We start from the raw sequence: 16,395 nt of genomic DNA on the forward strand, positions 1-16,395 counted from the left end.
TCTTGGCTTGTCCTTTCTTCAACTCTGTGTCTCCCCCACCCACTGTTTCTCAGGTTTCTTCCTTTTGAGGTCATTGTCCCAACTCTTTTAGCCACAGCGACCCATCTCCTCAATATTCCTCTCTCCACAGCATTTCATCCTTAAAGTTCTGTTCAGAGCTCTCTCTCTTACATTAGTTTTCTTTCCCTCAAGCCTTCACGGCAAATGTACGTATATTCATGTTCCACGATGAGAGGTTTAATGTCTCCGTTTGTATTTAATATATTTCATAAGGCTACAGTGGTACCTCAGGTTAAGTACTTAATTCGTTCCGGAGGTCTGTTCTTAACCTGAAACTGTTCTTAACCTGAAGCACCACTTTAGCTAATGGGGCCTCCTGCTGCCGCCGCGCCGCCAGAGCCCAATTTCTGTTCTCATCCTGAAGCAAAGTTCTTAACCTGAAGCACTATTTCTGGGTTAGCGGAATCTGTATCCCGAAGCGTATGTAACACTGTAGTTGCCTGGGGAAAACAGGGAATAAGCAAAGATGGTTTTGGGAAGCCTTGACAACTGCTAGGAAGAGGGAAAGTGAGGGTGGGGACGGTGAGGGAGAGGGAGAGCGAGGAGAAGGAATGGTGGAAGAAGAATACGATGTGAGGAATTTGTGAAGTACTGTACAGCCAGTGAGGGGAGATTTTGATCAAGTTCTGCAAGTGACTCTGGCAGATAGAGGTCGAACAAAACTGCAACAGGGGACAGAGCAGCTATGAGGTGCAGGGGGACCTGGCAACCTGCAATATTGAAAAGCAGCTTGGGATCACCATCTTCTCAGAACACCTGAGCAACACCTGAGTGACATCATAAAGGACCAGAGGAAGATTGTGATGTAGGTCCATTTTACCTGAATGGCCTTGGCCCAGTATACCTGAAGGAGTGTCTCCACCTCCATCGTTCTGAGGTCCAGCTCCGAGGACCTTCTGGCGGTTCCCTTGCTGCGAGAAGCCAAGTTACAGGGAACCAGGCAGAGGGCCTTCTCAGTAGTGGCGCCCGCCCTGTGGAACACCCTCCCACCAGATGTCAAAGAGAAAAATAACTACCAAACTTTTAGAAGAAATCTAAAGGCAGCCCTGTTTAGGGAAGCTTTTAATGTTTAATAGGTTATTGTATTTTAGTGTTTTGTTGGAAGCCGCCCAGAGTGGCTGGGGGGACCCAGCCAGATGGGCGGGGTATAAATAATAAATTGTTGTTGTTGTTGTTATCGTTATCATCATCATCATTATCATTATTATTATTATTATTATTATACAGCTTTGTCAGGGAATCATATGCTGGAGAAAAGCCATTCCTTCCCTCATTTATAAGAAAAACCAGTTTAACAAATGTGTTTGTGTAGGTTTCTATGCTTTCTAGAGTGAAAACATGGACCATGGTCTTCTCACCTGTCACACACCCCCTTCAATGCATACCCTCAGAATCTTGTTTCTCACATCATTCTACCCTGAAGCCCTCCTTCAGCCTTCTTACATTTCAGATCCTGTCACTTATCATCACTATATCCTGGTACCTTCCCCAGTTCTCAGCCTGCCCTATGTGTGGTGCTAATGCCAGCCAAACTGACAACGCTCTCTGCTGTCACACAGCTGGGACTGCCAACTGTTTAGTTCCCTGAGCAACAGAATGTTCTGAGCCCTCACACCACAACATGCATCCCAGCTCAGCCCAGCAGTGCAAGCGAAATACAATATACATATATTTCATTCTTGGGTAATTTACTCCTTCATTACTCCTCCCATCCTCCACTCCTTTTTTTTTCTCACCAAGATTTCTCCTTGGTTTTTTTGCCTAGCCTTTCAAAGCAAAGAATAAGCACTAGAAACAGATGAATTCCTACGCAACAAGATATAGGAACTGACAAGTTACTTTGCTGTCAGAAACAATTCAATTCACTTTTTATTCCCTACTGTACAGAAGTATTGTCTAGCGAGGTCAAAGAAAGTCTTTTACAATGTTCCTTTAAAAAGCAAGGAAGCTGACCAGTTGTCTCTATTGTGAAAACACTGCAAAAGATTATCATTTGGCAGAACATGTGTGTGTGCAGAAGGTGATTTATTTCATTACAAAATTGTTATAAGAACTTTAAGGTCTTAGATATGTAATAAATGTTCATAAATGTACCAAGCAAACACGTACATAAATATATAAACCACATGTCTGGAGCAGCACAGGAAGACTGTCCTGAAACCATTTTGATTCCCAAAACTGTCCAAATATTTTCTCTGCAAGGAGGGAGGGGGTGAGGGAACCTTCCTATTGTCTCAGGAATTGGGTAATCAACATCTCAAAGGAATGGCCAGACTACCAGGAAAGGCAATCAGATAGCCTGGCAGACAGGAAAAACAACAACATTCAAATTTCTGTTGTAGACCACCTTTTCTGTGATGTAGGTCTTGGGTTACTCCCCTTCTGTGATGTATGTATGATGTATGGAGGAGTGGTCTTGAGCTCCAGGGCAGGGAATTTAAAATGTCTATATAAGGGCAGGCACACCTTTGTTCTGGGTCCTCCTCCGTCCTCCTGCGTGTGAGGGGAGCACCCTGTTGCAACAGCTTTAATAAAGATCAGGCTTACTAGCTGTTTTGCTTCTCAATATTCTCTGGTGGGCCTCTGTTATTTTCTCCTACCGATAGGGAACCCACTTAAGGACTCTATATGGGCTCTTGGATACCCCATAAGGGGAAAAGGGCAGGTTTTGTTTACAACAATACTGAATCTTATTATAAGTCTGTTGAATTGGCTTTTGTCTAATTTGAATTTATATTGATATGTTTCCCAACAAATTCCCCCTCCCCACCAATGTTTTGCATTTTGATAATAATCTGATGCGTCTCATTTGTGAGACACTTTGAAAACAGTTTGCTACAGCGTATAAAATAAGCAAACCTCAAACTTTATCTTTCCCCTAATTATTTCCTTAGTTCAGCTTCTACTTTGGTGTCCATAACTCTGCAAAATTTTGTACTCTTAACTGGAAGAACTCTGGAACACCAGTCACATCTGCGTTGGCTCTTAAACATAGAATGGAAATAGCAGAGGCCAATAGTAAATCATCTCCCACGACTGTCAGATAAAATAAACTGCCTGAACAATAGAGCTGGCTAATGCAGAGGGAAGTGATCTGGGGAGGTTAAGTAGGCCAGTAGCACAGGCCCTTAAGGAAAAAGTGACATTTAAAAGAAAACAATAGGGGAGGGGGAGCTAAGTGTAAAAAAAACAAAAAGTGTAAGGCAGTTGACAGCACCCACACTGCCAAAGGTGTGCTGTGCTAGGTTAGGCTAAGGCTATTCCTGAATGGTAATTATTTTGAGTTTACCATGAAGAGGGCTTGGAAGGAATATTGACCAATTAGCTGTGCTGGGCTCGGGGGTAACCTGTGAAACGCGGTCCAGGACCACTCCAGAATCTGAAGATTCCACTAGGAGTCAGTCCAGCAGGATACGAGGCAGGATACCAGGCAAGGTTAGGTACAGGATCTCAGTCAGGATCTAGCATACAGCAATGTTGCTCCCGCAACCTGGGGCAGGGTCCGACAGCCTTTTATCTTTGTCAGGGTAGCAGCCGGTCCTGATCCCCCGGCGACTCACCTCCCTGTTTCGCCCGAAGGAGAGCACTCCTCCTGCGAGTACTCAGGTCTCTCCTTCTCTCAGACCTGAGTCTCTGCAGCTCGGGAGATGTCGGTGGGTTACTAGACCCAGAGGCCGCCTCGGTGGGTTACTAGACTCAGCGGCCGCCTCAGCCTCCCCTGACCAAACCGGTAGTGGAGCAGCTGTAAGTGATGGCCCAGCTGAAGGCAATGAGGTAATCCCCGCATCTGGAGCCAGGGCAGGCTCAGGCCCCTGACTCGGCCCAGCTGGTGTTTGTTGCAGGGGAACCTGTGCAGACTGGGGCCCTTCAGGATCAGGCCCCAGACTTGGTTGAGGTGATGCCTGAGGCAAAGGATCCAGTGCAGACTGAGACTCCTCTGGTTCTGAGTCTGAGCCCGAGTCCCAGGCCATCAAAAATACCTACAGTCTAAACCAGGCATAGGCAAACTTGGCCCTCCAGATGTTTTGAGACTACAATTCCCATCAGCCCTGACCACTGGTCCTGTTAGCTAGGGATGATGGAAGTTGTAGTCCCAAAAACATCTGGAGGGCCGAGTTTGCCTATGCTTGGAGTTGTATTTAAGTTATTTTGGAGAGAGACACCTTTTCTCCCCATTTTCACTTGTGGGATGTGATTTAATGATTAAATATTCTCCCTACAATTCTAGCACTAAGTTGCCATTCTTTGCTTAGGTGTCTGTTGTCAAGAATAGTGCCCGTAAAGGAGAATCAGTATCACAGATAATAGAGAACCGGGCTCAACTCTAGTTCACAAAATTCAACTCAGCTTGTCGGAACCCTGCTGTGCAGACGAATCTCCTCCATTCTTTGATGTTACTATCAGAGGCGGTCTCTGCAAGTAAATTGGGGGTGGTATGACTGCAAGCTGTCAACCTGCAGTGCTTTCAAAGACTAGTTTGTTTTTCATAGACTGCTTTCTATATAGATGCTCTGGCACAAAAGCTGCCTCTGCTTATCGGGAGCTGAGGGTGAATCACCCGTTTCCCACTAGATGAGTAACAGCTGCCAGGAATTCCTGATGCAAAAATCAGTCCATCAAGTCTGAAAGAGATCATATTTATTACTGCTCGTCTGCAGTGGGACCCTGCCTTCCTACTATTCAAAAAATAAAAAAAAATCAAGTGAACTGAAGCTGGATCTTTAAAAACCTCTCTGCAGTACTGTCTGTTTCCCATGATTTCCACTACCTCACCATCTTTGCCTTCTGTCTTCAGACTCTGCAGCTACACACAAGACTCTGGCTCCCTCTCATTTTCCCTTGATGCCCCATACACCTGTCACTCACTCCCAGAGAATTTCCACCTTTCTCCTTCAAAATCTCTTTTCCCTTTTAGTTTTGCCTTAACTCCACAGTTCTCAACTGAAGCCTGTAGGTGCTTGTAGTTGCATTTGCTCATAAATGTTCCTTATTCTTTCTTCTTTCTCTCCTTTCTTTCTTTCTTTTTGGAAAAAAGGAGGAGTAGCTTAGTTCCTAACCTGATATTTGTGTATTTTATTTATTTACAGAGATTTGTGGACCACTTAATCTGAAAATGCATGTGGGTATATACCAGGCACATCCAACTCTCTAGAGACTGTGATTTACTCCCAGGATAATAAAACTGGCAGTGATCTACTCACTGTCATTGCCAAGAGTTGTCAAGCTTTTTTTGAGGAGCATTGGCCACAGTTGTTGAGCTTCTTTTTTGGAGGGGAGGGAATGAGTACCAGTCACTCAACCAACAGTCTGCCAACCTGCCAACCTCCCTCCTTCCAAAGATACCATAGTAAAGGTAAAGGTACCCTTGACCGTTAGGTCCAGTCGTGGACGACTCTGGGGTTGCGGCGCTCATCTCACTCTATAGGCCGAGGGAGCCGGCGTTTGTCTGCAGACAGCTTCCGGGTCATGTGGCCAGCATGACTAAACCACTTCTGGAGAACCAGAGCAGCGCACGGAAATGCCGTTGGCCTTCCCGGTGGAGTGGTACCTATTTATCCACTTGCACTTTGATGTGCTTTTGAACTATCAATAAAACTTAAAAATAAATAAATATAGATGACTAGTATATGTTCTCATTCAGGCATGAAATGAGATAAGCTTCCACTTTCCATTCACCCGTCATCTGCAGGGAAGGGAAGAAAGGAATCAGTTTATACTATCAGTTCAAGCTATGAAGGGGTGGATGCTTGCATGCTCTTAAAAAAGAACCTCCTTTCACATAGAAAGCAAGCATGTCAGAGATTAAAGTCAGACTGATGCCTTTTCTCAAGGATTCTATGCCTTTGGTTTTTGTGGGAGGGAGGGATAGGGTTTTGTTTCTTTGAGGAAACAATCACTTCCCTTCCTCGCCAACGCAATTGTAGCTTGAAGTGGTAGAGTCCAAATAAAGATGTCATCCAGATGTACATTTCCCTTTGCCTAGAAAACATGGGTCTGAGTGGTTTTGCACTTCCCCCTCTATTTCCCCCAGAAAACCTGCTCTTTGGAGATAAAAAGGTAAAGGTAAAGGGACCCTTGACCATTAGGTCCAGTCGTGGCCAACTTTGGGGTTGCGGCGCTCATCTCGCTTTACTGGCCGAGGGAGCCAGCGTACAGCTTCCGGGTCATGTGGCCAGCATGACTAAGCCACTTCTGGCAAACCAGAGCAGTGCACTGAAATGCCGTTTACCTTCCCACCGGAGCGGTACCTATTTATCTACTTGCACTTTGACATGCTTTCAAACTGCTAGGTTGGCAGGAGCAGGGACCGAGCAACAGGAGCTTACCCCGTCGTGGGGATTCGAACCGCCGACATTCCGATCGGCAAGTCCTTCCGATTGGCAAGTCCTAGGCACAGTGGTTTAACCCACAGCGCTACCTGCATCCAATGTATCTTTGGAGATACATTGGAGCAAACATCATTCTGAAGCAAATTCAATTGAAGTTGGCTCTAATTCAGCGGTAAGAGTCGAGTTTCCCTGGGGGGAAGAAGTGGGACAAGGGCGAGTCTGGAACAGCTCCAAATGCTAGTTGCATACAGTGACCTTTAGTTTTCATCTCACTTGAACTATGACAATACTAAAATGGCTAGTGGTGCAGCCAGGACTACACTTCGGACTCAACATCGAGTACCTCACAGCTATGCTCCTCCACCCTTCCTCAAAAATGCCTGCCTAGAGAGCAACAGATGACATGGGCAGTGGCAAATGCATCACATGAAATGGTTAGTCTTGTGATTCCGCTGGTTAAACAGTTAATGTCAGTGATTCTGCTAGAAGAACTTCTATCCCTGCAACCTTACCTTGTTTTGATAGTTTGTCATTGCTGATACATTTGTGTTCATGATCCTTAGCAGATGAATAATAATAATAATTATTATAATTAAACTATTATTATTTATACCATGCCCATCTGGCTGGGTTTCCCCAGCCACTCTGGGTGGCTCCCAACAGAATATGAAAAACACGATAAAACATCAAACATTAAAAACTTCCCTAAACAGTGCTGCCTTCAGATGTCTTCAAAAAGTCAGATAGTTGTTTATTTCCTTGACATCTGATGGGAGGGCGTTCCACAGGGCGGGTGCAACTATCGAAAAGGCCCTCTGCCTGGTTCCCTGTAACTTCGCTTCTCGCAGTGAGGGAACTGCCAGAAGTGTGAGTAAAGATGGCGCCCAGTACACTTCTGCTGCACCAGATGAACGTCCGTGCCGATCGAAAACTTAGCTCTCTTAGCATAGTCCTAGCAGAGTTCAGCAGCGGGAGAAACTGTTGCTGTGTGTGGATAATAAATCAGACTGAATGCAGGCTTCTCTCTTATCTCCAACAGTCTTTTAATGAGTAGAAAAACATCGTAAATCAGCCCGGCGAGAGAGCGCACATCCTTTTATCTCTCAGCCAAAAACGAAAGAAGAACTCACACACAAAGAAAGATTCCCGTATGTGAACGTAACCACGCCTCAGAATGTGAGACGTCATACAGAACTGTTTAACCCTGTAAGTTCTGATTCTCCTCACAAGAAGGCCCTTGGAGCTGGACCTCAGTGTCCAGGCTGAACGATGGGGGTGGAGATGCTTCTTCAGGTATACAGGGCCGAAGCCATTTAGGGCTTTAAAGGTCAACACCAACACTTTGAATTGTGCTTGGAAACATACTGAGAGCCAATGAAGGTCTTTCAGGACCGATATTATATGGTCTTGGCGGCCGCTCCCAGTCACCAGTCTAGCTGTCACATTCTGGATTAGTTGTAGTTTCTGGGTCACCTTCAAAAGTAGCCCCATGTAGAGCGCATTGCAGTAGTCCAAGCGGGAGATAACTAGAACATGCACCACTCTGGCGAGACTGTCTGTCTGTAGGCAGGTAGGGTCTCAGCCTGCATACCAGATGGAGCTGGTAGACAGCTGCCCTGGACACAGAATTGGCCTGCGCCTCCATGGACAGCTGTGAGTCCAAAATGACTCCCAGGCTGCGCACCTGGTCTTTCAGGGGCACTGTTACCCCATTAAGGACCAGGGAGTCCTCCACACCTGTCATTAGTTGAATGACAACTAAACAATTTTTAGAATAAAAGTATCTATATAAGGAGCAGAATTTCCAGATCTGCTATCATGTGTCTCGAGTGCTCTCCAATCGTTTATTAAATCTATCTAGATTTCTTCAGCCTAGCTGAAGAGAAGAAAAGAAGGGTTTAAGTTTAACTAGACAAATGGGCAAAATGTTCTACAGGTTTCAGTCATTTCATTTTCTTTTGTGTGGGCTGTTCCATTCTTGGAACAAAACACATATATCCTACAACTCCTGATGTATAACAAATGATCACAAAGTTTAACGGACTATATATATTGTGCTACAATAACAGACACCTACTTTTTGAGTCTATTCTTTATCTCTGAAACATTTCTCTGTCTTGACATACGCTATACACGTGATAGCAAAAAAAACTAAACAAAAAAATCCAGTTATAATGCCTTTTTTCTACCTGTCTCAATGAAAGGAATAAATTACTAAGCATCTGTTCCAGAGGAGGAGGAGAAAGATCAAAAGAAACTTGGTTCCTGGTCATTAGGAAAAAAAATTCTTCCAAGAACTGTTGCCCTTAAAATCAGTGCATTAGTGGGAAAGAAGATGTTAGAGAAGATGTATTCCATGCAGACCATTCTCCTTTCTAAGGCAAAACACATTTTGCCTCCCACAATTAAAGTCAACATTATGACAGATATTGGGATAAAAACAACAGAAGAGAAAATCAACTGAGCATTCTTCAGAAACAAATGTGAGAGAGAAAGAGTGATGCTTGGCCAACAGTGCATTTTAGCGCCTAGTCTGTCACTTCAGTTCCTCTCTTTGGAGCAGAAACCCTAGAGGTTGCCATATGTCCATTTTCTCCCCACACACTATGCCTAGAGGAAGTGCCGTGATAAAATTGAATGGCAACTGTTTTAAAAAATAAAATAAATAAATAAGACTCATCACAATTGAAGTCATGCTAAAACGTTTAAGGGGAATTTCAGCCATGAACAAGACGTCACTGACATCTTCCCAAAGCCATATGAAGCACACACACACACACACTTTATACCCCCACCTTTCCTCCAAGGAGCTCGCGGTAGTGTACATGATTCTTTCCCTCCTTGTTTCATCCTCACCACAGCCCTGTGGCGCAGGTTAGTCTGAGAGACAGTGATTAGCTCGAATATGGAAACAGCACTGCAATGAAGCAGCAGAAACTCTTCATGCCTTCCACAGACGACAACTCTATAGGATTGAGGTGTCTTCAGCCCCCACCCAAGTCTGTTGGGATAGGGCTGAGGTTCCCTTCCCCTATCCTGAGGGCTTGGGCATCATGGTGGCAGCAGGCCTTGGAGGTCCTCGCAGCGGCAGCCTCTTCCCTCTATCAGATACATGTCGAGCGATGTGTGTGACGTCATATGTGTGTGATGCCCGCCCTCCCCAATGTTGGGTGCAACCTGGTGCCTCTGGCACCTTCTTTCCCAGATCAGGGAGCAATCTGACTCCACAGGGCAGTGAGGGTACAGTCACCCCCTTGGTTTAAGGACCCTCAACCTAGTGCGCTGGTTGCAATGAGAAGAGCAAACAAGACTCAAACTGTCTCTTCCCTGTGTTATAAGAATTTTTATGTAATATATATATATATATATATATATATATATATATATAATGTTCATAAATGTACCAAGCAAACACATACAAATATGTAAACCATATGTCTGAAACCCACAGAAAAGTCCTGAAACCATTTTCTCTCTCCCAAAATATTTCTCTACAAGGTTGAAGAAAATGAGAAACCTCCCCATTGTCTCTGTCCTCACAAATCCTGCCTTAAGGGCACATTTAAGGTATGAATAGGGTGAGCCTGTGACCTGGCTCAGGAATTAAGTATTATCGTTACAAAAGAATGGCCAGACTCCCCAGGTAATCCAGTCAAGTGACCATTAACAGGTAACCTGGCAGACAGGGTAAAAGCAATGCACTCAGATTTCTGTTGTGGACCGCCTTTTCTGTGATGTAGGTATGATGTTTCTGGAAGTGGTCTCGGACTCCAGGGCAGGCAATTCAAAATGTCTATATAAGGGCTTGCACACATGGCTTGGGGTACTCCTCCTCTCTCCTGCGTGTGGGGGAGCACCCTGTTACAACAATTAATAAAGATCAGGCTTACTAGCTGCTTCGCTTCTCTATATTCTGTGGTTGGTCTCTGTTATTTTCTCCTACCAATAGAGAACCTGCAAAGGGACTCTATATGGACTCTTGGGTTCCCCATAAGGGAAAAGGAGCAGGGTTTTTTTTTTTTACTTATATCACCTGGGACCTTGTGCCCTGGAGGAGGGGAGGATGAAAAGATATAAATGTGTGTAGGGTAAAGGTGGCCAATGTGATAACTTCCAAATACTGCTGAACTAGCAACTCCCAGCATACCTGGCCATTGGCCATATCAGCTGGGGTTGTTGGGAGTTACTGAGGACACCACGCTGGCTGTAGCAAAAGATTCAAAGTCCTGCAATTGGTTAAAGAAAAAGAAGGCACGTTTTTTCATGTGGTGGAACTGTAAAAGAATTAAAAGTTTTGGGGAAATGATTTACAGTGGTGCCTCGCAAGACGAAATTAATCCGTTCCGCGAGTCTCTTCGTCTTGCGGTTTTTTCGTCTTGCGAAGCACCCCTATTAGCGGCTTAGCGGCTTAGCGGCTAAGTGGCTATTAGCGGCTTAGCAGCTTAGAAAAAGTGGGGGAAAGGGGGGAAAGGGAAAAAACTCACAAGACTCGCAAGACGTTTTCGTCTTGCGAAGCAAGCCCATAGGGAAATTCGTCTTGCGCAGCGCCTCGAAAAACGGAAAACCCTTTTGTCTAGCGAGTTTTTCGTCTTGCGAGGCATTCGTCTTGCGGGGCACCACTGTATAATGAAGAAAAAAAATGTTTAAGATAACGTTTGTTAAAAAGCCAGATGCTTTTCTGTTAGGCAAGACTTGCCAAAAGAACAGAATAAGTTATTTATGTATGTGACAACAGTGGTTAGGATTTTACTAGCCCCAAACTGGAAAGATGACAAGACACCAAGAAAAATGGCAAGAAAAACTGATGGAATATGCTGAAATGGTGAAAACTTAGAGACAAGCACAATAGAGATTTTATAAAAAGACTGGGAATCATTTATGTTGTACCTACAGAAAAACTGTAAAGATGTAGACTCATTAGCAGGGTTTGAGTAAACATTTACAGTTAACAACATAGAAATTAAAAAGGAAAAATGGGAATATAATAAAGTGCAAGAGGAAAGATGAAAATAGTTAAGGTATAAAAATGCGAAGAATATAATAATATTTAAGTTAAAAACTGCCTATTAAGGTAAAATAAAACAAGCAGGGGAAGTAAATACTCAAAGAACCAGAAATGGAAGTTGGGGAAGTAATGGCGGGTTGGGGTTGGGGGGATTTATATTCTATTTTGTTTTTGAGATAATGTTGATTGTGATGATGATAAAATCTGTAAAACTCAATAAAAAATATTCTAAAACAAAGACAAAGTCCTGCAATTGGTGTGCTCAGGATTAACTTGTGAGCACACCATCTAATTTAAGAACACTGGAAAAGTGGCATATAAATCTCAAAACTAAGCAAAAGGGGACTACACAGTGCAGAGGACTGTACAATATGGCAGGAGTTATCAAGTGATAAGATATCATTTTGGCTTCTCTCCAAATATCCTTTATTCCCCACGCCCCAGCCCAAAAAGAGACGAAACACAAATCAAATATTACATTTTTGTTCTGCAGCACAATGGCTCCCAATGCAAAACATTGACGTGCATTGCCCTTGCCACAAAGAGCTATGGAAAATACACAGTATGCTTATAATTCTTCTACAATAAAATTACTGAAACCCATCTGGCAATTCAGGCTGTCCAATTACCCTGCTACAAAACATTGATTAAATAAAAAGGTTAATTGCCATACTTCAAGACTCTAGCGCTGTATTTATGAGTGGGCAATTTGTCATACTTTTCCAGGTAGTTAGCCACTCGGTACTTTAAAAAGGGAAATCAAGAGCAAGAGTGCAATAAACTACATGGGATGATGGTTTATCAGATCAACAGTCTCACGAGGTTTTATTTACACACAGTAAGAGGTTCCGTCAACCAGGAAAAAAACATTCTTGCCTGCATTCCTTTGGGTAGTTCTACACAAGTTTAGAGTTGCCAGATTAGGAGCACCCAAGACCCTGATATTTCAGATCCCAAACCCAAGACCTAGGGGTGCCTCCAGTGATACCACGAAACATGTTTACCAGCTCCATCTGGTATGCAGGCTGAGACCCTATCTGCCAGCGGACTGTCTCGCCAGATTGGTGAATGCTCTGGTTATCTCCCGCTTGGACTACTGCAATGCGCTCTACGTGGGGCTACCTTTAAAGGTGACCCAGAAACTACAACTAATCCAGAATGCGGCAGCTAGTCTGGTGACTGGGAACAGCCGCCGAGACCACATAACACCGGTCTTGAAAGACCTACATTGGCTCCCAGTACATTTCCGAGCACAATTCAAAGTGTTGGTGCTAACTTTTAAAGCCCTAAACAGCCTCGGTCCAGTATATCTGAAGGAGCATCTCCACTCCCATCTTTCCACTGAGGTCCAGCGCCGAGGGCCTTCTGGTGATTCCCTCACTGCGAGAAGCCAAGTTACAGGGAACCAGGCAGAGGGCCTTCTCAGTAGTGGCACCTCCCCTGTGGAACGCCCTCCCACCAGATGTCAAAGAGAACAATAACTACCAGACTTCTAGACAATATCTGAAGGCAGCCCTGTTTAGGGAAGCTTTTAATGTTAATGCATTGCTGTATTTTAATGTTGTGTTGGAAGCCACCCAGAGTGGCTGGGGAAACCCAGCCAGATGGGTGGGGTATAAATAATAAATTATTATTATTATTATTATTATTATTATTATTATTATTATTATTACAGTGGTGCCTCGCAAGACGAAATTAATCCGTTCCGCGAGTCTCTTCGTCTAGCGGTTTTTTCGTCTTGCGAAGCAAGCCCATTCGCGGATTAGCGGCTTAGCGCTATTAGCGCTATTAGCGGCTTATCGGCTTAGCGGATAAGCAGATAAGCGGCTTAGCGGCTTAGAAAAAGGGGGGGGGGGAGAAAAAAAAACCCACAGGAACTCGCAAGACATTTTCGTCTTGTGAAGCAAGCCCATAGGAAATTCGTTTTGCGAAGCACCTCCAAAACGGAAAACCCTTTCTTCTAGCGGGTTTTCCATCTTGCAAGGCACCACTGTATTATTATTATTAAGCATTAGCCACAGTAGCTGAGATCATGTCATTCAATTAAAAATATAAATCTATCAAATAAGCACATATATCACAAACTGGAAATTAAGATAGAAGCCTTAACTGAAGGGATTGTTCCTATGCTTGTTGTGAACTGCTCTTGTGAACAAGCAACTATCTACACCCAATATACCAGCACTGATGATATTTTATAATTCGTTGCTCTTCAAGGTGCCACAAGACATTCTCGCTTGTTCAGAAAATAAGGGAAAAAGAAAATACATTTAAGTGTTCATAGGAACACATGACATGAAAGGCAACATACGAGATCACCTGTGTGGGTGTCTAGTATCCAAGGGAATCTGGAAGAAGCGGGGAGCAATCAGCAACAAGGGGGCAGATTAACTTTTGCAGCTTTTACTTTAAGCAGAAAAGTGCACAAACACACTTTATTCCCCAAGCTTTGCATTTAATACATGGGATGTGATGGGAGTTGTGTTCCACCAAAGGCGAAAAATGAAAGCTTCCTCTTTCACACCAAGAGCAGACCTTTCCAAACTTCTACAGACACAATTTATTCCCCAAGCTCTGTATTTAAGATGCGGGGGAGGGTAGCCAAAAATATGACTGGGCTTCTTGTGAATCAATATAGCCGTGTCTTCAACCCAGATTTTAGTTTGGAAAACTCCTCTATTTTTCTTAAACACCCCCTCCATCACTTTACAGTGGTACCTCGGGTTACAGACGCTTCAGGTTACAGACTCCGCTAACCCAGAAATAGTACCTCAGGTTAAGAACTTTGCTTCAGGATGGGAACAGAAATCGCGCACCAGTGGCGCAACAGCAGCAGCAGGCCCCATTAGCTAAAGTGGTACCTCAGGTTAAGAGCAGTTTCAGGTTAAGAACGGATCTCCAGAACGAATTAAGTTCTTCACCTGAGGTACCAATGTATTCTTTTCCATATCCTAAGCAATTTCTTAGGCCCATTCCTAGGGTTCCCAACTGGACTATTTCAGGTGGCAACAAGGAGGAATGGGTTAAAAACCATATTGTGCCAAGAGCTTGGCTTAGAAAACGCTTTAGACACCCATGGACCTTGAAGAGCTATCTGGCAGTGGGCTCTCAAATTTCACCAGACAGAGGGCCTTCTCAGTAGTGGCGCCCGCCCTGTGGAATGCCCTCCCATCAGATGTCAACATAAATAGAAACACAATAAAACATTTTTTAAAAAGCTTCCCTATACAGGGCTGCCTTCAGATGTCTTCTAAAGGTTGCATAGTTACTTATCTCCTTGGTTCGGGGGTGGCATAGCCAATGAAAATAGGGACGTCCTAACATACCCTCCAACATTTCTCTGATGAAAAATAGGGACATCTTAAAGAAAAGCGGGACATTCCGGGATCGAATCAGAAACTGCGACGCCTTCTGGAAATCCGGAACTGTCCCTGGAAAATAGGTACGCCTGGAGGGTCTGCATAAACCCCTCCACCTCTGAAAAGGAAATCACCTGCTCCCCCCCCCCCCAAGGTAGGCTCCAGCTGTGTTTTTGCCCCCAGCCTTGCCAATGTCACTGGGGAAATACTAAGCCTATTTCTCCTAGCCTTTCGATGTAGATGAAACCTCTTGGCCAAAGCGCTTGCTGTAGACTCTGCAGGCTGCCCTACTGATGCCCTGTTAAGTTTTTATTTAATAGAAGACAAGGTGACTCGCTTTCACAATGTTTACTTCTACCATCACCCATTATTACAACCCTGCAGCCTTTGACTAGGCAAATGAAGCGTCCCTGGTTTATTGATAATTGGATCCTGGCAATCTGTCTCTTCCCACATCATGTGGCTGTAACAAATACCAAAAGAAAAAAGGAGAAAAGAGGACATCTCACTGCATCGAGTGTTAAGTGGATATCCTTGTACATCACGTAAGATTCTGCTTCACCTAAAAAGGGCAGAATCATTGGAAGCCGCACAGGGTGACCTAGAAAGACATTCATTCTTCAGACTCCCAAATGAAATATCATTTAGAGCATGGTCCTTCTATACCCCAAGATTTATTCCGAATAATAAAAAGAGAACTCACACAGAGCTGTATGTTGGCTAATGTAGTATTCCTTTTAGAAATATAAAAACTCACTGGATTATAAACGGGATGAAAAATAAAGCCACACATGGCCAATCCCAGCGATGTGAGAGAACGGTTTCAGGTTTGTTCAGCAGCAGTTTCTAAATGTTGCGGAAAATTACATAAATTTGCTGCTGAGGAGAGCCTCAGCCTTATTATTTGATGGAAGAGCTCTACAAATTCCGAAGCTTAGCTTTTTAGTGAGGGGAAAAGACTTAAATTAAAAAAGAAGCTATGGGAATTTTAATGACCCCGTGTTTGAAAAGGAAAAAGAAGAAAGGCTTTTGCAATGGGAAGTATACCCAGAAATTGAGAGATGCATGTTGAATTATTTAGAATTTTAAACCCCAGTAACCTGAAGACTACTACAATTAGAAATGTAAACCTTTTACTAGGTTTAATGGCTAAAACACATGCATGATGATAATAAAACAATCAGAGAAGGTGTGACAATTGCCCTTTACTCTGAAATGTTCAGCACATGATGACAATTGAATAATTGCAATGTTACATTTCTGCACACACAAAGGCTGTGTAATTTAATAACTCACTCCTGAATTTCCTGAAAGCAGGGAAGTTTTTAACGTGTGATTTTACTGTATTTTTGGTTTTTATGGAAGCCGCCCAGAGTGGCTGGGAAGGCCCAGCCAGATGGGCGGGATATAAATAATAAATTATTATTATTATTATTATTATTATGCATACATTCAATTAGTTTCTCACAATAGACTACACCAATATTTTTTCATGAGCTCCAAGCCTTTTCTCCAATAAACAGCAATGTCCTTCAGTACTTCATTCACATTTGCTGTTGTTGATTTTGAAAAGAAAGACCTAGAATACAATGAATGTGAATGCCAAAACAGTCTCTTCATAATGAGACAGAGAAGGACTAAA

At 43.6% G+C, this 16,395-nt stretch overlaps 1 protein-coding gene across 5 annotated transcripts in view; it reads right to left on the reverse strand.

Moving 5' to 3' along the window:
• The window catches only part of KCNIP4 (potassium voltage-gated channel interacting protein 4), a 447,477-nt gene that overhangs the window by 289,475 nt on the left and 141,607 nt on the right, over positions 1-16,395 (reverse strand). The gene's annotated exons all lie outside the window — the stretch shown is intronic.

Source organism: Podarcis cretensis (assembly GCF_951804945.1).
Source record: "Podarcis cretensis genome assembly, chromosome: 9".
Lineage (NCBI taxonomy): Eukaryota > Metazoa > Chordata > Lepidosauria > Squamata > Lacertidae > Podarcis > Podarcis cretensis.